Raw genomic sequence first — 24,419 nt, 5'->3', positions numbered from 1 at the left:
TCCTTACAGACAGCGGCCGGAATTGAACCCGGGTCGCTGGCGCTGTAATAGCGTTACGCTAACCGCTACTTGCTCCGCCCTTTAGACAGGCTATCTCCCCACTAAGCTTTCAGTCCAGATGAAGGGTCTCAACCTGAAACATCAACTGTCCATTTCCCTCCACAGATGCCACCTGACCCGCTGAGTTCCTCCAGTATCTCTTGCATTGAACCAACAAAATTAGCTTGGAGACACAAGAGACTGCAGATTCAATTATATTTTTTTTAATTGCATTTCTACAACACTTTCCTTGACCACTGCTCATCCCAAAGTACTTTACAGCCAATCAGAGCTTTCTAGAGAGAACAGGTTAAGCACAGATTATTTGCAGGGCTTTGGGGAAGGAGTGGGATTGATGAGGTTACTGTTACTAGGAGCTGGCAGAGATTTGATGGGCTGAATGTCCTCCTCCCACTAAAAGACCATAACAATTCCACCAATCTACTTGTTGCTCTTCTTTGCAACTCAACCATGGGGTCTTTTACATTCACCTGAACGAACAAATAACTCCTCAGTATACCACATCATTGGGAAAAAAAATCCCTCTTTTCAACCTGAAGTGGACTATTCTAATTACTTTGATTGGGAGAGATCTGACTGATTTCAGTCTCTGCCTCCCCGTTGCTGTATGCTTTTAGTAATCTCTCCAATAAAGGCAAGTGCTCACTGGGGATTCGAAGGACAGTTTAAATAAACACAAGGAACAAATGAACTCTGTGACAGAGCTGCACGGCCCTAGACTGTGGCCTTAATCAGGAGACTCTGTCATAGTCAAGCCTATTCTCCGAAGGTGAATGGGAGGCTAAATGTGCCTTCAAATCCAAATTTGTTGTTTTATGAAGGAATGGGCCCAAAGCCTTTTGGGTTTTTTGAGATGCTAATGCAAGTGATTCTCCCCCCTTTATGCAAGCTCAGTGAAAATCGCATGTCATAGTGGGCCTTACTTAAATCAAATGGAGAGTTTCTTGGCTTAATGAGTGCTTGCCCTTCCATTCAACCCCCACCCCTTTCACTACTTATCAGGGTTTGTTAGTTTACTTTTCCTTACCCTCTCCTCCCTTTCTCTGGTTTCTCCAGAAGTACAGATGGTCTATTTTTTTTTGCGGTCGACCGTTTTATATTTCCCTTGCCGCCAAAACTCACACCAGTCCTGGACGTTCAAAGCCGTTCGCTCAAGGACCCTATTTGTTTCTGTTGATGAGCATTGTTAGTTTTGCACAGTCTCATTAGGAGCCAAACCACCAACTAATTCCCTTTGTTTTTGTTAAACGGCCGATTATAGAAATGCCACTGGCAGCCACAAAGCCCTGCATTGTGATGACGTCCTCATGTCCTGTGGCATTCGCCAAGAATACATGTTGCGAGTAATGCATAGGACCAGATTTCAGGTAATGCACGGGACCAGGGTTGCAGGTAATGCGCTGGACCAGGGTTGCAGGTAATGCGCTGGACCAGGGCCCTGAGGGAGACAAAGGTCCCGCCTAAAATGCAAGCTGACGACGGAGTTCATTAAATACATACAACACACCAGGGAATGAATAATCAGCAGAGGATCAAGAGTTCTTGAGCCCCTTGGCTTGGAATCACTGTACTCACAGAGCACATGAATGGAATAGAGAAGCACTTTGGAAACAAAAGGCAGATAGAAAGCAAAACGGCAATTTTCCGGATCGTTTGACTGTGTTCAAATAAGGCTTTTGTCTGCATTCTATTATGCTCAAGTCTGAGGTGGTTTTAGTATTGAGTCCTGGGCTTTTGGATGGTTTTGTACTTAGAATGCAAATCTATAATGCTTCCCCCAAAGCTCAATAATCTGCATTTCTAGCAGATGTGCTAATTTTACATGAAAATCTTGCATTTATGTAGCCTCCTTCACAAAGTAAATTGTCCCAAGGTACTTCACTAAATGTTATCAAAGAAAAACTGACTCTAAGCCACAAAAGGAGATATTAGGGGAAAATATTCGTCTGTTTCCCTCTAACCCTTATATTCCTCACCTTAAACCTCTGGTTTTAGATGTCTCCATTATGAGGAAGTGTTTCTCACTATCCATGCTTTCTGTACCCCTCATAGCTTTGTATACAAGCATTAGACTTTAGGGCAACACACAAAAGATGCTGGAGGAACTCAGCAGGTTAAGTAGCATCTATGGAGGGAAATGAACAGCCGACATGGCGGTCTGAGACCCTTCACAGAACGTAGAACACTACAGCACAGTACAGGCCCTTTGGACCACAATGTTGTGCCGACATTTTATCCTGCTCTAAGATCCATCTTACCCTTCCCTCCCACATAGCCCCCCATTTTTCTATCATTCATGTGTCTATCTAAGAGTCATCGGGACGGACCTCCAGCATTTTTTGTGCGTTGCTCCAGATTTCCAGCATCTGCAGTCCTTCTTGTGTCTCCATTAGACTTTGGGGTTCATGAATTATGTGATTCCCTTCTCTGTAGCCTAGCCTGAATCATGCACATTCACTACAATCAAAAGTGGAACAAGCAGTGATAATATTATCTCCTGCTCCCCCCCCCTCCTCATTCCCAATACCACAGCAGCTGTGCAAAGATCTTCTTGATACCAATCCAACCACTACCTGTAAGTTGTAACTCCAGCTGTTTAAGTTAAAGTAACCTTTTTTCTTTAAGCAAACAAAGTGAATGTTTTGTGCACGTTAAGATCCCACAAACAGCAGTGAGCATCTGAAACAGAATACTCCACAACGAACAAAAGTAGCTAGTTGCAGCATTGCTTCACAGTAGGGTTATCAAACAAAGTTTTACCTGGAGCCACACCAGAAGATGTCAGGTCAAAGTGGAATGCTTTCAAGGAAGGTGAAGAGCTATTGAGTGGGAACTCTGGAGCAAAGCACTGGCACATCTAAAGGGAGAAACTGGAAGTGAACAAGAGGACAGAACTGGAATCACAGAGGGTTGTTACATTAGAAGAGGCTATTGAGATACTGACAGACATTAGTTCTAAACAATGTAAAGTCTAAATTTGATCTGGAAGCGAAATGGGGGCCATCTAGTGAGGGTCTTCCAATAAGGCCCAACCAATGAGGCTCAGCTAGTGGGGGAGGGGGTGGAATCAGCTAATGGTGAGGTGAGTCGGTGGCAGCCAATCCCTGAGGGTTAGCAGTGAGTCTTATCCAATCGGTGTCGGCCAGTGAGACTCAGCCAATGGGATTGATCAACTGTATATGAGATTGGAGGTCAACCAATGACAATCAACCAATCAATAAATTCTTGCAATGGACAGCCAGTGGTTCTCTGCATAAACCATGAGGGAAGCTAGTCCCATTGCCAATGGTTGAACGTGATTGGGCTTCTTTCTCAGGGGTTCAGACTACAGCCAGTAACATGTTTGTTGTATGTGAGTTGTTGGTGAGTGGTGTTTCATGGTCTGGCGTTACTAATTATGTACAAGGTTGCTTTTGCAAAGTCATAATTATGCAAACTAGTTATTCTCCATTTCACAATGCAGCTAACCTGAGTTTAACCTTATAAGGAATGCAACACTGAATATGTACCATGGGGACTGATAGTGTGGAGAGACACTCAATGTGGATAGAAGGTACCATGCACCCAATGTGTTGCACTGGGAGAATTAGGTGAGAGCCTGTGGGATCAGTCCAGAACTCCAGTGTAGTTAGTCCACAAGTCCAATTCCAAGTGAAAGACAGTAGCAGTTCTACACTGACAGGCTGTTTCTAGTCACTGGTATTGGTCTTGGTTTTGGTTTATTATTGTCACTTGTACCAAGGTACAGTGCAAAACTTGTCTTGCATACTGATCATACAGGTCAATTCATTACACAGTGCTCTTACATTGGGTTAGTACAGAGTGCATTGAGGATGCACTGGAGAGTCTAGTAGGGAGAATCCTCCCAGGATAAAGGTTGTGCTCAGGGCTATGGATCTTTGGATGTCTACCCCAGGGGCTGTGGGGGTTCAGTCGCTGTGTGTCAATGGATTAAGAGAATTGACGAATGAGGGGGTCATTGGGGAAAATGAACCTGAGTCAATGGCTCAGTCATGATGTCGAATGTTGGTCCAAGTTTGAAGGGCCAAATGGCCTACTCTTGATTCTATTTCTACATTCTTTTCTCAACTGCGGAGCCAAAACCATTGACCTCCACGCTGGGGAGATCCAATGTTCTTCACATGTCTTTATATCCAGCACCTTCTCCTCCCTTCCCCACCACCAGCCACTGTCCCTCCTCCAACGTGCTGACCGCAATGAAACTAAGTCTGAGCTAAATCAGTATCAATGTTAACAGGCTATTTGACATTGGCAGCATCACATTTCTTTCTCACTTCACATGGGCAAAGAATTCACATCACCAGCCTCTTCCTAGTTGACAGAGTTTGATGTAAGACCATTCACAGGGACAATTTACTGGGACAACAGGATCTTTGTTTATTTTCAGACACTAGAAAAGCTGGGGCTGTTCTCCTTGGAGCATGGGAGGTTAAGGCAAGATTTAATAGAGGTGCTCAAAAATGGAGAGGATTGGATTAAGTAATTAGGAAAGACTATTTCAACAGGCCAGAGAGTGAGTAAACAGAGGGCACAGAAGAGGGGGTGGACAAAAGAACCAGATAGGAGATGAAATCTAATATTTTATATGGCAAGGTGTTGTAGTCTAGAAGCAGATTCAATAGAAACTTTCAAAAGGAAATTGGATAAGTGCTCAAAGGAGAAGGAAACTGTAGAGCTGTGGGAAAATGCAGGGAAGAGGGCTGATTGAATTGTATTGGAATTGGTTTATTATTGTCACATGTACTGAGGTACAGTGAAAAACCTAGTTTTGCAAGCCATCCATAGAGATAATTCCAAAACATGAGTAGTTTGAGGAAGTACAAGGGAAAAGCAATAACAGAATGCAGAATATAGTGTTATGATTACAGAGAAAGTGCAGTGCAGGTAGACAATAAAGTGCAAGGCCATGATGAGGTAGATTATGAGGTCAAGAGTTTATCATTAACGTATAAGAGGTCAGTACAAGAGTCTTATAACAGCAGGATAGAAGCTGTCCTTGAGTCTGGTGGTGCGTGTTTTCAAGCTTTTGTGTCTTCTGCCCAATGGGAAGGGGGAGAAGGGAGAATGTCCGGGGCAGGAGGGGTCTTTGATTATGCTGGCTGCTTTTCTGAGGCAGCAGGAAGTGTAGACAGAGTCAGTGAATCCAGAGAATTGAGATCACACATGAACAATGGACCAAATAGTTTCCTTCTACACTGAGGGATTCTAGAAAAGTGGAGGAATTAGAGCAGGTTTTTGGATTCCAGCCTGTGTCTGCTCTTCTAATTGTTCAATACCACTACCTAAATCAACCATTTCTGTGAGCAGGCACCAGGTTCATAGAACATAGGACAGTACAGCACAGGATCAGGCCCTTCAGCCCACCATGTCTGTGCTGAGCATTATGCCAAATTGGATTTAGTTCATTATTGTTACATATACCGAGGTACAGTGAAAAACTTGCCTTGCATACCGTCCATACAGATCAATTCGTTACACAGTGCATTGAGGTAGTACAAGGTAAAACAATAACAGAATGCAGAAGAAAGTGTAACAAGTACAGAGAAAGTGCAGTGCAGGCGGACAACAAGAAATTAAACTAATCCTTTCTGCCTGCATGTGGTCCGTATCCCTCCACTCCCTGCATATTCGTGTGCCTATCTAACAGCCTCTATTCATCCGGATAGCAGGCTCACTGATATCTTGAGAAATCACTGAGCTGATTTTGCCCGGATGTTATTTAGTGTTTCTAAGAGTCGATATGCTTGCTTGAGTTTAAACTGCAATCAGAGCGACGATGGTAATTAAACGTGCCGTCTGAGAAGGTCTATCGTAAAGTTAGCCAACCACGGCTGAGCTATAAACACATTGTACAAGACCTTCGTGGCCTGTGTACACAGGGTGGATTATTGCACTGCACGCTTCATTGGTAGTGTGATTAAACTGTTGTGTAAGCACTCATCATCAGTAACTTGGAGTAATGCTTGGCTACATAATCCCATTGTCGTTTCAGAGAATGGTGCCACCTCATAGCTAATCCGGGGTGAAAAATTAACTAAAACCTCCTAAACGTTCAGGGAAAATTGTCGACACATTCACTTTCTGCTGGCTGGTCAGAGTTAACCCTTTCCTTCTCCTCCATGTTATTCATTAGGAGAGACACTTCCATGGACACATCCACTTGGAATCCCTTCAAAGAACTACCTATTGCTTTCTGTCAGGTCGAGTTTATTGTCATGTGCACAAGTACGGTGAGGCACAGGTACAGTGAAAAACTTGCTTGCTGCAGCATCACAGGCACGTAGGTACAGACAGAAAATAAATTATACATAAATTATACAAGACAATGAAGAGGAAAAAGAAAGATTGTGCAAAAACAAGACCTTAGTGCAAAAAAAAATCTGATGCAAAATCTAAACCAATGTTCCTCCTCCAGTACCGAGGGAGCGCCACACTGTCAGAGGTACTTTCTTTCAGGTGAGGTGTTAAACTGTCTTTTCTCTTTTATAGATAATTCTACCACTTCAGAAAAGAGTACGGTCACTGAAGCCTCCCAAGCAAATATTCAGCACATGTTTAATATTGTGAAAACAGACTATCCGGTCATTAAGTTGCCTCAGGATAGCAGCCAACATAATCAAGGACCCCTCCCACCCCAGTCATTCTCTCTTCTCCCCTGTCCCATTGGGCAGAAGATACAAAAGCTTGAAATCATGCACCACCAGGCTCAAGGACACCTTCTATCCCACTATTATCAAACTCCTGATCTCTCAGTCTACCTCATCGTGGCCCTTGCACTTTATTTGTCTACCTGTACTGCACCTTCTCTGTAACTATAACATCATATTCTGCGATCTGTTTTCATCTTCCTTTGGTACTACCTCGATGTACTGCAATGATCTGTCTGGACGGCACGCAAGCAAAAGCTTTTCACTGTATTTCAGTACATGTGGCAATAATCAACCAACCAACCAACCAAGAGTCTGCAGATTCTGGAATCTGGAGCAACAAGCGATCTGCTGGCAAGCCGAGCAGCATCTGTGGGGGGAAAGGAATTGTCAACATTTCAGGTCAATGCCCTGCATAAGGATTGAGAGCGGAGGGCTGAGAAAGTTGGTATAAAGAGGAGAGGGGAAGCCAGTGAGGCAGGGGCGAGAGGTGATTGGTGGACGGGGGTGGGTGGGGGGGGGGGGTGGGTGGTGAGGATGAAGGATTGAGCTGGCTAGAGGAGGTGAGGGGTGTAGTTGGGAGGGTGGGTGATAGGTGGAGGCAGACAAAAAGAGACAGATGTAGCCGGGTAGGGGAGGGTGAAGGTGAAGGTAGAGACTGCTGGGAGGGTGATAAGATCCGTGTGGAAGTTCGATGTGTATAAATAACATCACAACAGTGACTATCCTTTAAGAAGTACCTCGTTGACTTTCGGATGTCTTGAGCTGGTGAAAGGTGCTATAAAGGTGCAACCTAAGTGCCTTGGAGAACTGATATCTAAGTGATATTAAGGAGTAAAGAAGCTCCTTCATTTTTGACCTAGGACAAACTGGTTGCTTGGCAACAACTCCCAGTGGCGATGCCACTCCCACCTTTAAGCCTTGGCTCAGACTTTCCAGGCTGATATTTGGTGTCAGGCCATGGTCATTTCTATCCTCTAATCAAAATGATGTCCAAAACCCCCCAAAGGAGCACCTCCTGCTCTACCCCAACTGGAGCTGTTTGTTCAGTCAACCAAGGTGCCCACTTAAACCTGTCTCATTTGCCTGCATTTGGCTCATTTCCCCCCTAAACCTTTCCTATCCATGTACCTGTCCAACTGTCTTTTAAAAGTTGTTATTATACCCGCCTCTGGCAGCTCGTTCTATATACGGACCACCCTCTGTGTAAAAACTTTGCTCCTCAGGTTCCTAATAAATCTCTCCCCTCTCACCTTAAACCTATGCCCTCCAGTTCTTGATTCCCCAACCCTGGGGAAAAGACTGAGTGTCCATGCCCCTCATGACCAAGTGAAGCTGTGTGGTCGGCTGCTCAGTCCCTTGGTTGATTGACGTGTGGGCTAGCCAGGATTGGTACTGTAAGCATGGTAACACTACCTCCTCGACAGGGAGCATCAGGTCTTTAAAAATTATAGCAAAGCCATACAGGGGTGAAGTTAGGAAGCTTCAGCTCACAGGATTCCTCTCCACAGTTTAATGGGAGCCTTCACTGCCAAGGTGGGTGATTTCTGTTGGGTGGAGATGATGAGAGGGATGAAGCACGCTTGGGTAAACGAAGGTCTAGTCAGCCACGAGTGGAGAAATAGCACTGCCTCTCACTTCCTGCGGTTACCCTGAACAGATAGACCCTAGGGTGGGTGACGGAGATCAACTCTCCACCTGCTGTTCAGAGTCTGCAGGCCTGGAGGAGAGCCTTACTGCCAAAGGCCTAGAAAATGAAAGGCCAATAGTTTCTGCTTCAAGCGGTTGGCAGGGACGAGCAAATGCATGATGTACAATTTATGTATAATTTATGTTCTGTGTGTAGTCTGTACCTACCTGCCTGTGATGCTGCTGCAAGTTTTTCATTGTACCCGTACCTCACCGTATTGAGGATATGACCATAAACTCGACTCCACTTGACTTGATTTGTTTAAGGGCTCTGCCCAATGTGCCAATGTTTCTTGGACCACGAGAGATCTTTTCTCCATGGTCTCCAACACCACAGAGTGGGAAGTCAGATAAATCAGGGAAACCTGAAGGGAGGGACTCACAGGAGAGAGGCCCAGGAAGGGAGAAGGTAATGGATTGGAAGTGTAGGTCAATGGGCCAGGATCAGATATGGTGCGTGGGGTAGGGGGTGGCGTCTCCAGATCAGATCCATGGTGGTAGCCTCCATAGGCAGGTGTCTACATTGCCCTGAACTGACCACCCATGCTGTGGGAAGTCTTTCTTCTGCCTGAGTGACTCCACTACATGCAGAGGCAGCATGTGCATGGACAAAAGTCCCAGAAGTGTCATCCATGCATGTGTTACTTGTCATTGGCTGTTGCCACGTATATCCAGGCTCCACCATTTGTCCATCGGACATCTGGACATAAGAAACAGAAACGGTCCATTCTGCCTCTCACACCTGCTCTCCCAGAGAGTGCCTGTGCTACTTTACCTCAGTGCCACTGTTCTGCAGCTATATCCCTTGATACTGCCAACGTCCAAAACTCTACTGATCCCTGCCCTGCATATACTCTTGGTTCAAGAATTCCAAAGATTCACCATCCACTTCTCGCAGAGGGTAGTGAATCTCTGGTACTCTCGACCCAAGAGAGTTGTGGAGGCTGAGTCACTGGAAGTATTTAAAGTGGAGGTAGATAAAAAGTCTGAGAGATCAGAGGATTGAGGACAATGGGGATCTGGCACAGAGTAGGAGTTGAGGCCTGGGGTGGATCAGCCATGATCATATAGATTGGCGAGGCAGGCTTGAGGGGTCAGGTGCTCTATTCCTGCTCTAATTTTCTTGTGTTCTTGTTTTCATTGAGTGCAGCTATTTCCCATCTTTGTCCTTCCAGTGAGTCTTACTTCAAATTACTGGAGAAGATTCTTAGAGATAGGATTTGTGGGCATTTGGAGAAGCATAGGCTGATTAGGGAGAGTCAGCATGGCTTTGTGAGGGGCAGGTGGTGCCTCATGAGCCTAATTGACTCTTTGAGGATGTGACAAAGCACATTGATGAAGGTAGAGCAGTGGATGTGGTGCACATGGATTTTAGTAAGGTGTTTGATAAAGTTCCTCATGGAAAGCTCATTCAGCAAGTCAGGAGGCATGGGATCCAGGGAAACTTGGCTGTGTGGATTCAGAATTGGCTCGCCCATAGAATTCAGAGGGTGGTTGTAGATGGAGCGTATTCTGCCTGGAGGTCGGTGACCAGTGGTGTTCCGCAGGGATCTGTGATTTTGTCATTTTTATAAATGACTTGGATGAGGATGTGGGAGGGTGGGTTAGTAAGTTTGTAGATGACATGAAGGTTGGTGCTGTTGTGGATAGTCTAGAAGGTTGCTGTAGGTTACAACAGGACATTGATAGGATGCAGAGCTGGGCTGGGAAGTGGCAGATGGAGTTCAACCTGGAAAAGTGTGGTGATACACTTTGGAAGATTGAACTTTAAGGCAGAATACAAGGTTAATAGCAGGACTGCTATGTGGAGGAATAGGGGGTCCACATCCATAGATCCCTCAAGGTTACCACGCAGGTCGATAGTGTTGTTAAGAAGGCATATGGTGTGTTGACCTTCATTAGTTGGGGTATTGAGTTCAAGAGTCATGAGGTAATGTTGCAGCTCTATAAAACTCTGGTTAGACCACATTTGGAATATTGTGTTCAGTTCTGGTCACCTCATTATAGGAAGGATGTGGAAGCTTTAGAGATGGTGGAGAGGAGATTTACCAGGATGCTGCCTAGATTGGAGAGGATGTCTTATGAGGATAGGGTGAGTGAGCTCGGGCTTTTCTCTTTGGAGAGAAGGAGGATGAGAGGTGACTTGATAGAGGTCTAGAAGATGATAAGAGGCATAGATCGAGTGGACAGTCAGAGACGTTTTCCCAGTGTGAAAATGGCTAAAACGAGGGGGCATAATTTTAAGGTGATTGGAGGAAGGTATGGGGGGGATATCAGGGGTAAGTTTTTTACACAGAGAGTGGTGGGTGCATGGAACGCACTGCCTGCAGAGGTTGTGGGGGCAGATACATTAGGGACATTTAAGAGACTCTTAGATAGACACATGAATGATGGAGAAATGGGGGGGCTATGCGGGAGGGAAGGGTTAGATAGATCTTAGAGCAGGATAAAATGTCGGCACAACATCGTGGGCTGAAGGGCCTGTACTGTGCTGTAGTGTTCTATGTTCTACCTGGCCCATCCCTATGTTGAGACTGTAACATCTGATTCTGGACACCCCAGTCAGTAGAAACACCATCTCTCCATCTACCTTGTCAATGAGGTCACCCCTCATTCTTCTGAACTCTAGAAGATATGGCCCAGTCTGCTTAACCTGTCCTCACTGGAACAATTCCCCATCCCTCAAATCTACCCCTTTGTAGCATTTCTTGTATCTCAAATATATTGTTTTTTAGGTAACAACAAACCTGCACAAAGATGTGGTCTCCTGAGGGTCTTAAATAATTGCAACTAGACATCTTTACTCTTGTACTCAAATCCTCTTGCAATAAAGACCAACGTACCATTTAGCTTCCTAATTGCTTGGTGTACCTGCACATTAATTTTAAGAGGTTCATGTGCAAGACACCCAGGTCCCTCTGAACACCAACACCTTTCCATCTCTCAGCATTCCTGTTTTGTTTTTCAGAGTAGTTTGGGGAATAAAGTTGTGACCTTGTGAAACTTGCAATAAGTCCCTAATATTCCCCTTCAAAATGTAGTACTACAAGGTCCAAATGTTTGCTGAAACTATTTTAATTGATCTTTGGGACATATTAGTTCAAGAGCGCTATGAACACATGTACATGCATAAACACACACACAGATTCACGCACAGAAGCGTGTGCGTGCCGTCCGTGAAGTGCAGATAGCTCTCTCACACACACACGCATATGCACACACACAAAGTGTATATATCTCTTTCTCTCTCACACACACCTACATATGCACACACTCAAAGTGCAGATATCTCTCTCTCACACACACACACACACACACACACACACACGCAATCTTGCTCACGCTCTGCTACACTCAGAGAGCAGGGCACAATGAGTGAAGCTGGTCTCCACCAACAATGTGAAGCAGATTCCTCATGCATTGCCAGCATATTTTACACACGCACACACACTCACTCACTCTCACATCCAGTCTCAAGCAGCAAAACCACACACAGAGCTAAACAAGACACACAAGGATTACGACAGAATTTTTTGTAGCTAATTTGGAATTAATAACCATAAAATTACACAATCACTTGCATTAAATGCATGACAACTTCTCTCTAATTACATTAGTTGTGTCATATAAGATCATATTATTAACATATATTAACATATATTAGCATAGATTTCAATACTTTATACATGCCATAATTAGCACTAATCAGGAAGGGTTCAGGCAAAGTAGAAATTCAGTCTGCATTGGATAGCAAGACATGGGAAGAATGTTCCTTTACTGAAGCTACAATACTGTTTGCCTTGTTGTGAGTTACAACTGAACACATAGCAGATGGCAGAGAAGACCACAGCTCAGGGAATGTGTCCACAAAGAGGGCTGGTAGTGTGGCCAGGTTTCAATTCATCCCAAGCACGCTAGTTAAAAATGTTTATGTAACATTCCTTCATGTTTCTGTTTTAAGTGTTCTCATAAATGTGAGAGCTGTTTGACGTTGGAGAACAGGGTGTTTCTTTCGCTGGACAACTGCCGAAAGAGTCTGGTTTTTGATTCACCTTCTCAGACCTCCTTAGGTAGCCTGGCACCGACTTGTCCTTGTATTCACTTTGGTTTTGAGATATTTAATTATGAGTAAGTCACTAATGGCCAATAAAAAACGAAGCTCCTCACTGCCGGAGACTTCCACAGAAAGCTCCCACACAGAGCAATCCCTTAAAGACAGGGGCATTTCCTTTGTTGATGATGATGATTTGGGATTAAGTGCTGACTGAGACATCAGGAGGACCTATTGTGTCCTCCTGAGAGGAAATGTTTGATTTCATGTCCAGAAGGGAGTTCCTGATGGTGCATCAGACCGTCAGTATCCCACTGGTGTGGCAGCCCGTATAGAAGGTATTTCAGTAGAAATTTCAGAACGGAGACAGGAATCGAATGATGCGTTGGGAGGTTCTGATAACTTAGGGATAGGAGGAGGTTGGCAAGGAATGTAAAGACTAGAATGGACCAACTGGGCTGAATGGCCACTATATATAGAGTCACGGCCCTTCAGCCCATCTTGTCCTCACTGACCATCAAGTACCCATTTTCACTAATCCTACACGACCCCATTTTTATTCTCTCCGCATTCCCTCCATATGACCAAGACTCTTTCCCAATGTACCAAGTTTTAAGGCAGAGGTAGACTGACTCCTGATAAGCAAAGGGGTGAAAGGTTATCACAGGTGGACGGGGAAGTGGTTACAATCAGAGCAGCCGATATCTTATTAAATGACAGAGCCAGCTCGAGAGGTTCAGTGTCCAGCTCCTGATTCTAATTCATCTGTTTGGATGTCAGTCAAAACATGTCCAACCATTGCAGGGCAGACACAAGAGTCTGCAGACGCTGGAATCTGGAGCCAAAACGTGCTGGAGGAACTCAGCGGGTCGAGCAGCGTCTGTTGGGGGGAGAGAAATTGTCGGTGTTTTGAGACGAGATGGCCAGCCTTTCCACTCTCAGTCCTGATGCAGGGTTTCGACCTGAAACGTTGACGATTCCTTTCCTCCCACAGATGCTGCTCGACCCGTTGAGTTCCTCCAGCAGATTATTTGTTGCTCCATTGTTAGGGCCGATTCACAATAGGGTGACCCCCCCCCACACCCATCCCACACCTCACACAACAATACATACCCTTTGTATCCAACAGGAGGCTTGTATCCTTCTTTGGTTCCTGCTTCTACATTTGTTTTGGAATCTATTTCAATGACCCACGCAGCCTTTGAAAATGCTAAGATGTTTGATGCCGAGATGAGTCACCTTGATTCTCGACTGGAATCTTGGTGGAGCTGATATCGTGCCAGGTTTTGAGTTGTTCAGGTCGCTGGCAAAGAGGTGTTTAAGGGGAAGCTAGAAATGTACGGAGGGGGAGACAGGAGGAGAAAGGTGCATTGAGAGGGGGATGAAGAGGGCTGGGAAGAGGCTTCTGTGCATAAACACCACCACAGAAATGGCCTTGTTTCTGTGGAGATGCAAGAGACCGCAGATGCTGGAATCTGGAGCAACAAACAAGCTGCTAGAGGAACTCAACGAGTCGGGCAGTATTTGTGGAGGGAAATGGACAGTTGACATTTCGGGTCGAGGCGCTTCATCTGGACTGAAGGATCGAGGGGAGGTAGCCGGTATAGAGAGGTGAGGGGGAGGGGTGGGGGCAAGAGCTGGCAAAGTGATAGGTGGATCCAGGTGAGGGAGGGTGATAGGCAGATGGAGGAGGGAAGGGTGGAGATAGTGACAGAGGCTGGGAGGTGATCGGTGGAGGTGAGAGGATGGGAGATGATGGAATCTGATCAGAGAGGAAGGTGGAGCATGGAACCAAACAAGGGCAGTGGGGAGGGCAAGTGGGAACAGTGGGGGGAAGGGAAACGTCGACTGTCCATTTCCCTCCACAAATGCTACCTGACCCGTTGAGTTCCTCCAGCACATGAGAGATTCTGCAGCTGCTGGAATCTGGAGCAACACACACAAAGTGCTGGAGGAACTCAGGACTTGTCCTGATGAAGGTTCTCGACCCGAAATGTCGACTGTTTATTTCCCTCCATAGATGCTGCCTGACCTGCTGAGTTCCTCCAGCATTTTGTGTGTGCAGTTCCTCCAGCAGTGTTTTTTTTGGCCTGTATTCCTCAACAGCACCTCCCAACCCAAGACTTACATCATCTAGGAGGACAAGAGGCACATCTAAAAGACCAATGCACTGTCAGATTTTCTGTTTCCTGGCCCCTTTATCCATCTGGCTCCCTGAGAACTGTCTGAGCCTGAACTTAGATTATCAGGGTCATTTCGACCTCAAAATGGGTTTTAGACCAGATATCCAGAGCACCAGCCTTTCTACCTCTGGAACATCCACAGACTGTCTTTTGCTCATACACAACTTCATTACCTTTACACCTGTTCATTCTTACACACTCAACCTTCTCTGTGTACAGCTGACCTACACTGACCCCCTATTAAGCGACAGCTCGATTTTAAGACTCTCATCTTTGTTTTCAAAGCTTTCCATGATCTTGTCAGCCCCATGACACCTACAAGATCTCTCTTCTCCTCCAATCTTCCTCCTCCACAAATTTTGATCACCTCACCCTAAGTGATTGCGCCTTCAGGTATCAGAGCCTTTACTCCAGAAATTCCTTGTCTTATCCGCCCCATCTCACAAACTCTCATTGAGCATAAGAAATAGGAGTTGGCTATCTGGCTCATTCAGCCTGCTCCACCATTCAATAAGATCATGGCGGACTCAGGCTCAATCATGACCTCCGGTGCTGTCTGTGTGGAGTTTGCTTGTTCTCCCTGTGATCACGTGGGTTTCCCCCAGATGAATCAGAATTAGAATAAGGTTTATTATCACTGACTTATATGTCATGAAATTTGTTGTTTTGCGGCAGCAGTACAATGCAAAGGCATAAAGTTACTATAAACTACAAAATAAATAAATAGTGCAAAATAAAGGAATAACGAAGTAGTGTTCATGGACCGTTCAGAAATCTGATGCCGGAGGGGAAGAAGCTGTTGCTAAATCACTGAGTGTGCGTCTTCTGGCTCCTGTACCTCCTCCCCAATGGTAGTAATGAGAAGAGGGCATGTCCCGGATGGTGAGGGTCCTTCGTGATGGATGCCGCCTTCTTGAGGCACCGCCGCTTGAAGATGTCCTCGATGGTGGGGAAGGTTGTGCCTGTGATGGAGCTGGCTGAGTCTCCAACCCTCTGCAGCCTCTTGCGACCCTGTGCATTGGATCCTCCATACCAGCGGTGATGCAACCAGTCAGAATGCTCTCTGCCATACATCTGTAGACATTTGCAAGAGTCTTTGGTGACGTACCAAATCTCAAACTCCTAACAAAGTAGAGTCGCTGGTGTGCCTTCTTCGTGACTGCTCCTGTTTCATCCCACATTCCAAAAGTGTTTGGGTTGGTGGGTTGATTGGCCGCTGTAAATTCCCTCAGTACGTGGGTGAGTGTTGAAATGTGGGTGGAGTTGATAGGAATGTGGGGAGAATAACATGGGCTAGGGTAGGATTAGAGTGAATAGGTGGTTGATGAGTAGTACAGACTCAGTGGGCCAAAGGTCTGTTTCTCTGACATCTCTCTGTGACTTTCTGACACCTTTCTTCACTACCCCACATCCTTTTGATTCTCTTAACATCTAAAAGTCTGCCAATCTCTGACTTGAACACATCCAGCCACTGGGTAGAGAATTCACTACCTACTGAGTGGAGAAATTCCTTCTCATTGCTGTCCTGAATGGCCAAACCCCTCATAATGACATAGTGACCCCTGGTCTACTCTGTATCTTTCCTCCCAAGCCCCAGGAGAATTATGCACATTTCACTGAGATCCCTCATTCCTTATTCCTTAAGACCTTGCTTAAAATCTTTCTCTTTATCCAAGCTTTATTTCTTTTTTACTTATTACAACACAGAAGGCCATTCAGCCCATAAAATCCATGCTAGCTCCCAGCAGAGAAATACATTCAGTCCTATTCCTCCCCTTATTTCCCTATGCACTGCACCTTATTCTCCCCCATTAGTTCCCTTTGAAACCCTTGGCCACCTCCACCAATACCCTCTCATGCGATGCAGCATCACTCTCACTGGTATTGGTCCTGTGAACGGCCTTGGAACAAGTTTCCACATTAACAGCAATGTATGGATACTGTCAGTGTGAATTGGCTGACTTCAACTTTCCCCACTGTTGTCGATGTTCACCAGTCTCCCAGAGATATGACCTGTTGACTGCAATTGTCAATGAATAAAAAGGCACTGTGAATTCACAGATTACTCAACCTGCAAACAATACTAACTCTTGTGGGCCGATAATTCCTCTCTGAGTTAGCAAATTAAACAGGCATTTTCATTATGCCTAACATCTTAGACTTCCATTCTGCTTAAGGCAACTCATTGGCGGAAGTTACTCACCAAATAAAATTCAATGACAACACACCGTATCCGCAGACAGCAGATGATAAAACAAAGAGATTAGGACTTTTATAGCACCTATCATATCTCTCATCAAAACAATTCATGTACAGTGAATTACTATCACTCAGTGACATTGTGCACTGTAAGATCCCACAAACAGAAATAGGATGAAGGTATGTTTCTCACTGTTATAAGGTAAGAAAGGTGGCAGCTAATTTGTCTGTAGTAACTACCCACAGGCTAATTACGTATTGGCCAGATAATCTATTTTAAGATAAGATAAGATATTTATTTATTAGTCTCATGTACATTGAAACACACAGTGAAATGCATCATTTTGTCTTACTGAAAATGTGCTGGGGGCAGCCCTCAAGTGTCACCACGCTTCCGGCGCCAACATAGCATGCCCACAACTCCTAACACGTACATCTTTGGAATGTGGGAGGAAACCGGAGCACCCGGAGGAAACCCACGCAGACACGGGGAGAACGTACAAACTCCTTACAGACAGCGGCGGGAATTGAACCCGGGTCGCTGGCGCTATAATAGTGTTACGCTAACCGCTACACTACCATGCCATTGGTTTTAGGTGTTGCTTGAAAGATAAATATTGGCCCATTCGCTCATGGTGGGTGTTGGTGCCGTGCCCAGATCTAATGCACCTCACCAACGACACCAAGATGAACAAGGGGACTTAAAAAGCAGGTGTTGATGTTCAGTAAAGAGAGATCAAAACCAACTGCAGACAGGGAATCAACCTTCCTATCCAGCTGGTTGTCCCACCACTTAAGTGAAGGCTTGAGAGTTGTCCTTGATTAATATTGAGTAATCTTGGGCTTATTTTCCTAGACTAGGTACTTAACAACGACATATATTTCTAAAACAATTTTACAGCAACGTTGTCAGGAGCAGATCAAGTGGCCAAAAGTTTTGTGGGTGGATTTTAAGGGACATCTTAAAAGAGAAGAGTCTTAGATGGAAATTCTGGAACTCAGGGCCCAGGTAGCTGAGGGTGTGGCTACCAACAGAGGAGTGGTTCAAATCAGGAATGGGGAAGAAGGCAGACTTGGAGGAGCACATGGATCTTGGTGGGTTGGGCCGATGAAGTGGCAGGGAGGAGGAATTCCTGGAGGAATCTGAAAACAAACATAAGAACGCTTAAAATCGGGGCGATGGCAGTCTGGAAGTGAGCATGGAGGCAATGGCTGGCTTGGGTTGTCCATTGTTGATTCCTCGCTGGGAGTTTCTTCAGTTCTTTGTGAGGTGGTTACAGAGGCAAACCAAACAAAGCCAAAACCAACCCACGGCCAATGCTTGTTCGTAACCTGCAGGAATGGGCTCACTAGCGACCAATCAGAAGAAGGAATACCCCGGTCAGTGTCACTCTTCACTCCAGAGGTACTTAGGCCAGTTGTAGTTACTACAACTCAGCAGCTCTCTGCACCCTTCACCAGTCCTTCAACTCACAGCTACCAGCTTGGTCTAATGGCAGCTTGTCTCTCTCTCCAACGTTTCATGGGATCAAATCAGGCTCCCAGTTACACGGAGCATTTGCAAGGTGGCTTTAAAGGAGTAAGTCAGCCAAATATGTATCTTGTCTTCCAGGTTACTTCCAGACATAGATACAGCATCGAAACAGGCCCTTCAGCCCACCGAGTCCAAACTGACCATCAACAACCCATCTGCACTAATCCTACTTTTATTTTGTTAGAACATGGAACAGTACAGCACAGGAACAGACCCTTCGGCCCACGATGTTATGCCAAACTAATTAAGCTAATGATATCTAATTAAGCTAAGTCCAGCACATAGTCCATATCCCAATTTATTCTCCCCACTTTCTCATCAACTTCCCCCCCAAGATTCTACCCCTTATCTACACACTAGGGGCTATTTACAGCAGCCAGTTAACCCATCAACCTGCAAGTCTTTAGGATGTGGGAGGAAACCGGAGCACCCGGGGGAAACCCACTTGGTCGCAGGGAGAACGTGCAAACCCCACATAGACAGCGCCAGAGGTCATGAGTGAGCCCGTGTTATGAGAGTGTGGCTCTACTAACTGCACCACTGTGCTGCCAAACTAGTCAATGAGTAGCAGAGGTATTCACAACCTATTGAGGGAGAAAACTTCAAAGGTTCACAGCCTTCTATGTAAGGAAACTTCTCCTCATCTCAGTCCAAAATAATTGCCCCCCCTTAAACTGTGGTGGTGCCTCCTGGTTTAGAGTCCGGTGAGAGACTCAGCCTCTGAGTATCCACGCGACCCATGCCTTTAAGGATTTTGCGCATTTCAATGAGATCATCGAAAGTCCAGAAGAGGGACTGTTGCTTTTGGAACAGACTGTGAATCCTCCCCATGCATGTGCGTGCTGTTATTATGAAGCAGGACGTGGAGAGCTAGCAGCTGCCAGTACTTGAAGGCAGTGTTACCCGCAGTCAATGCACTCTGAGGACAACCAACCCAGCTGAAAGGTTGCCAGACTGCTGAGGTTTAGTAGAACGAAGAAAAACAGAACAAGGGAGAGCTTCCAACTGACACTTGGGGTGGGAGCAGCAACACTGCAGTCACATCGTGGTTCCAACAGGGGCAAGGATGTTGGCTTCGGCATGGATGCTTCCTGTTATACTGCACTCAATCCAAACAGGCAACTTCTCATTCATTATAACTTAATTATGGTAATTAAAACTGGTGGGACATAGTAATAGAACAGATGAACAGGACCAGCGCCAACGTAATTTACACAGGGAGTCTTCAGATGCTGAAAGCAGCAGCTGATGATGCCGCATAACTCCCACAGCCATCTGCTCCTTGAGGCCATTCTGCAATAACAGGAATGGGTACCACAGTTACTGTGCGGCTGGAAGATAAAAGGGAGGCTGTAAACCTTGCTCAGCTGCTGGTGATGAATTAGTAATGCTCAGTACCTTCTGAGGGAAGCCACGTAATGTGAGAGACTACAGGATGTGGAAAATATCATTCCAACTACGCACAGCAAATATTTCAATGTTCAAAGAATTTCTCACTTAAGGATCCTGGGTTGTGAAGCAACTTTGATCTAGAGTCTCGAAGTGTTTCAGGAGCAGTGAAGTGCTTTGAAAACTGGTCTTCCTGGATTGATCACGTGATGTCTAAGGCCGCAGAAGCAAGCCTGGGCTCGTAATGAAAGCGAGATACTGCGGACACTGGCAATCTAAAGTCAACTGATGTAAGGGTAGTCAACCTAACACTGTTTTTCATCCTTGCATCACTGCCTGATCTGATAGGTCTCAGAGGCTGTGTACCCTGCAGCGGGTGACTCACCTAATTCCTCTGCACCAGGCCGCAAATAGGAATGTGATGGAACACTCTCCGCTTGCCTAGCTGAGTGTGGATCTCAAAACGCTCGACACCACCCAGGACAAGGCAGCTGCAAGGCAGCTTTGCGCAGTGGCAGTATTGTAGCTGATGAGGTTTGCCTGAGGCACGATTATTTGCTTACTGAAAACTTTTCCCGAGGGCAGGCACGGTAGTGTAGCGATTAGTGTAACACTGTTACAGTCCTTGTAATAGGAGAAACAATCCAAGTTTTAGGTCGACATCCTGTCATCAGAACACTTGTTATGGGTGGTTCTGAACCATGTACACCATCTGAATGAGCATTTCCAAAGCACCTTTGGTGACCTCTGAATGACCCAAAGCACTCTACAGCCAATCAGAATCAGGTTTATAATCACTGACTTATATGTCGTGAAATTTGTTGTTTTGCGGCAACAGTACAGTGCAAAGACATAAAATTACTATAAAGTACAAAAATAAATAATGGTGATTAGCGTACCACTATTACAGCGCCAGAGACCCGGGTTCAATTCCCGCTGCTGTCTGTAAGGAGCTTGTACGTTCTCCCCATGTCTGCGTGGGTTTCCTCCGGGTGCTCCAGTTTCCTCCCACATTCCAAAGACGTACGGGCTAGGAAGTTGTGGGCATGCTATGTTGGCGCCAGAAGCGTGACGACACTAGCGGGCTGCCCCCAGAACACTCTGAGCAAAAAAGACGCACTTCACTGTGTGTTTCGATGTACATGTGACTAATACAGAGATCTTAAAAAGTAACGATTAGTACCCCATCCACCACTGGCACACGGTGGGTGCAGAGTGAACCATCTACACAGTGCCCTGCAGTTACTCGCCCAGGAACAGCTACTTTCCTTCAACCATCAGGTTATATAGTCTTAGAGTCATACAGCATGGAAACAGGCCCTTCAGCCCAACTGGTCCATGCTGACCAAGATTCCCATCTAAGCTAGATCCAATCCCTTCCACGTGGAGGCATTGGATAGGGTTCAGAAGAGGTTTACTAGGATGCTGTCTGGATTAGAGGGTAATGTCTATAAGGCTGGACAAATTGTCAGAGGTGGAGGGAAGACCTGATAGAGGTTTATAAAATTATGAGAGGCTCAGATAGAGTAGACAGCCAACATCCTTTCCCCAGGGTCGAAATGTCTAATGCTAGAGGGCAAAGCTTTAAGATGAGAGGGGGTAAGTTCAAAGGAGATGTGCAGGGCAAGTTTTTTTTTTACACAGAGAGTGGTGGGTGCCTGGAACGGGCTGCCAGGCATGGTGGTGGAGGCAGATACAGTAGTGACGTTCAAGACGCTGTTAGAGAGACACATGAATATGCAGGCAATGGAGGGATATAGATCATGTGCAGGCAGAACTGATTGGTTTAATTTAGCGTCATGTTTGGTGCAGACATTGTGGGCCAAAGGGCCTGTTCCTGTGCTGTACTGTTCTGTCTCATTGGACACGAGCAGACAGGATGCCACAGAAGTGAGATTTAATACAGCTTCTTTGTGTTGTTTGTAATATATATTCTGTAAATGTCTTCCATGAGGATGTCTGTGGTCTGATAAGTAAGTTTGCTGATAACACGGAGTGGTGGGGTTGTAGATAGTGAGGATGGTTGCCTAAGGACACGGAGGGACATACATCAGCTGGAAATTTGGGCAGAGCAGTGGGAGATGGAATTTAATCTATACAATCCTGACATATATAAGGAGAATCTGAAGGGAAACCACTCAGAGGGTGGTGTGAGTGTGGAATGAGCCGCCAGTGGGAGTGGTGGATGTGGGTTCAATTGTAACATTTAAGAGAAGTTTGGATAGGGACATGGATGGGAGGGGTTTGGAGGGATATGGTCCGGGTGCAGGTAGATGGGACTAGGCAGAAGGTCAGGTCAGCATGGACTAGATGAGCTGAAGGGCCTGTTTCTGTGCTGTAGTGCTCTATGACTCTATGATAAGTGTGAGGTAATGCATTTTGGGTCATCTAATACTAGCCAGACATGTACAGCAAACGGCAAGGACCTTAGAAACGTTGATGTACCGAGGGATTTTGGGGTGCAAGTTCATAGCTCCCTGAACGTGGCGACACAGGTGGATAGGGTACTGAGGAAGGTGTTTAGCTTGCTTGTCTTCATAGGCAGAGGTATTGGGTATAAGAGTTGGGACATCATGTTGCAGCTGTACAGACATTGATTAGGCTGGCTTGGAATAACGTGTGCAGTTCTGGACACCACGCTACAGAAAGGATGTGGAGCCACTGGAAGGGGTGCAGAGGAGAGTCACCAGTATGTTTCCGGGAATAGAGGGCTGTAGTTTCATGGGATTAGGCTGGGATTGTTCCTATCGGAGAGGAGGGGGCTGAGGAGTGAACTTATAGAGGTTTATAAAATTGAGGGGCATAGATAGGGTGGATAGTCTCGGTCTTTCTTCCCTGGGGTCTAAGGCCAGGGCACATAGGTTTCAGGTCAGAGGGGAAATATTTAAAGGGGATCTGAGGAGCAAGTTTTTCACCCAGAGGGTGGTGGGTATATGGAACGAGCTGCCAGAGGAAGTGGCAGATCCGGGTACAATGACAGTGTTTTAAAACAGGTACATGGATCGGAGACGAACAAGGAGACAAACACAATTATGCTGGCCAGGCCAGGCAGCATCCGTGGAGAAAAGCAGGCGGTCAATGTTTCGGGTCAGGACCCTACTTCTGGACTGAAGATAGGAAGAGGGGAAGCCCTATATATAGGAGGGAACATTGAATTCTCCCACTTTAAGTAACCCCCACCCCCACCATGTTTCTTCTCTTCTTCCCTTTCCTAGCCTCTTTCTCCCCTCTCTCCTTACCTGTGACCCATCCCCTGGTGGATCTGCTCTCCCCTCCTCCCCCACACCTGCCTATCACTGTCTCTCACCTGCATCTACCTATCACCACCCTGTGCCCACCCTGCCTCCCCTCTTCTGTCCACCTATCACTGCTCTGCTTTTCCCTCCTATATATTGGGCTTCCCCTTTTCCTATCTTCAGTCCTGAAGAAGGGTCCTGACCCAAAACGTTGACCGCCTGCTTTTCTCCACGGATGCTGCCTGGCCTGCTGAGTTCCTCCAGCATCGTCGTGTTTTTCATCTAGATTCCAGCATCTGCAGTCCTTTGTTTCGCAAGGAATAAGGGGATATGGGCCAAATGCAGGAAAATGGGATCAGCAGAGGTATCTCAGTCAGCAAGGCTGAGTCAGGCCAAGGGCCGGTGTCCATACTGTATATCTCTAGGACTCTTAACTACAAAATGTGAATTATGTAGATGGAGAGAACTTTGTCTCTTTTTTTTACAGAGTTATCATGAGCTTCTGTCCATACTCCAATGGTCCTGTGGGTATTTTGATAATGATTACTGCAGACTGGTGCCATTGTACAACTGAGCAAAGTCTCCACTGGAGACCTGGCATAGACTGTGGGGGGGGGGGGGGGGTGGAAAGGATGTGTTGCAGTGAGCTTCAGCTACAGTCTGCCTTGTCTCTGACTCCAGCTCAGTTAGTGTGTGGTTTGAGTAAAGTCCTGGCTGGTCACCCTGGTGCCAGTATTGAGGGAATGGTGCACTGTCAGAGATGTTGTCTTGTAGCTGAGACATTAACCCCAGGTCCTGTCTCGTCTCCCTGGCAAACAGAGAAGATTCCGTGCCACCTTGTTGATGAAGGGGAGGTGTCCTGACCAATATTTATCCCTCAATCAACAACTAAAGCAGATTACCTTGTTATTATTGCTGTTTTGGGAGCTTGCTGTGCATAACTTGGCTCCCACATTTCCTACATTGCGACACCTCAAAACTACTTCATTGGTTCTGTTTGGGCACCTTGAGGTCTTGAAAGGTGCTATAGAAATGCAAACCATTTTGCTATTTTCCTTGCGGTTGTGCTAGTAAATCTCTTTGGTTAGCAAGCTTATTCCTTCATTCCTCATAGATAAGGTCGGTGGTCTTTATCCCAGGGTAGGAGAGTCTAAAACTAGAGGACATAGGTTTAAGGTGAGAGGGAAAAGATTTAAAGGGGACCTGAGGGGCAAGTTTGAAAGTCAAAGTCGAGTTTATTGTCATCTGCACAAGTCCATGTGTGCACAGGTGCAATGAAAAACTTACTTGCAGCAGCATCACAGGCACAGAGCACAGAGAGGCAACATTCACAAGATAAACAGGAATTAAACATAGATTACACACAGAGGGTGATGAGTACAGGTAATTCTGCTGTAATCGGTGTTTCCA

The 24,419-nt window shown here is 45.9% G+C and overlaps 1 non-coding gene across 1 annotated transcript; it reads left to right on the top strand.

Moving 5' to 3' along the window:
• The first annotated feature begins 20,273 nt into the window (after nucleotides 1-20,273).
• On the top strand, nucleotides 20,274-20,396 carry LOC127584125 (U4 spliceosomal RNA). The gene has a single exon (XR_007958353.1). It is a non-coding gene; the product is annotated as a U4 spliceosomal RNA (small nuclear RNA).
• Nucleotides 20,397-24,419: the final 4,023 nt, after the last annotated feature.

The sequence above is a fragment of the Pristis pectinata genome, chromosome 28, assembly GCF_009764475.1.
Source record: "Pristis pectinata isolate sPriPec2 chromosome 28, sPriPec2.1.pri, whole genome shotgun sequence".
In the NCBI taxonomy this organism is placed as follows: Eukaryota; Metazoa; Chordata; class Chondrichthyes; order Rhinopristiformes; family Pristidae; genus Pristis; species Pristis pectinata.
Note: the sequence above shows the minus strand (reverse complement) of the source record. Positions and strands in the feature narration are given on the sequence as shown.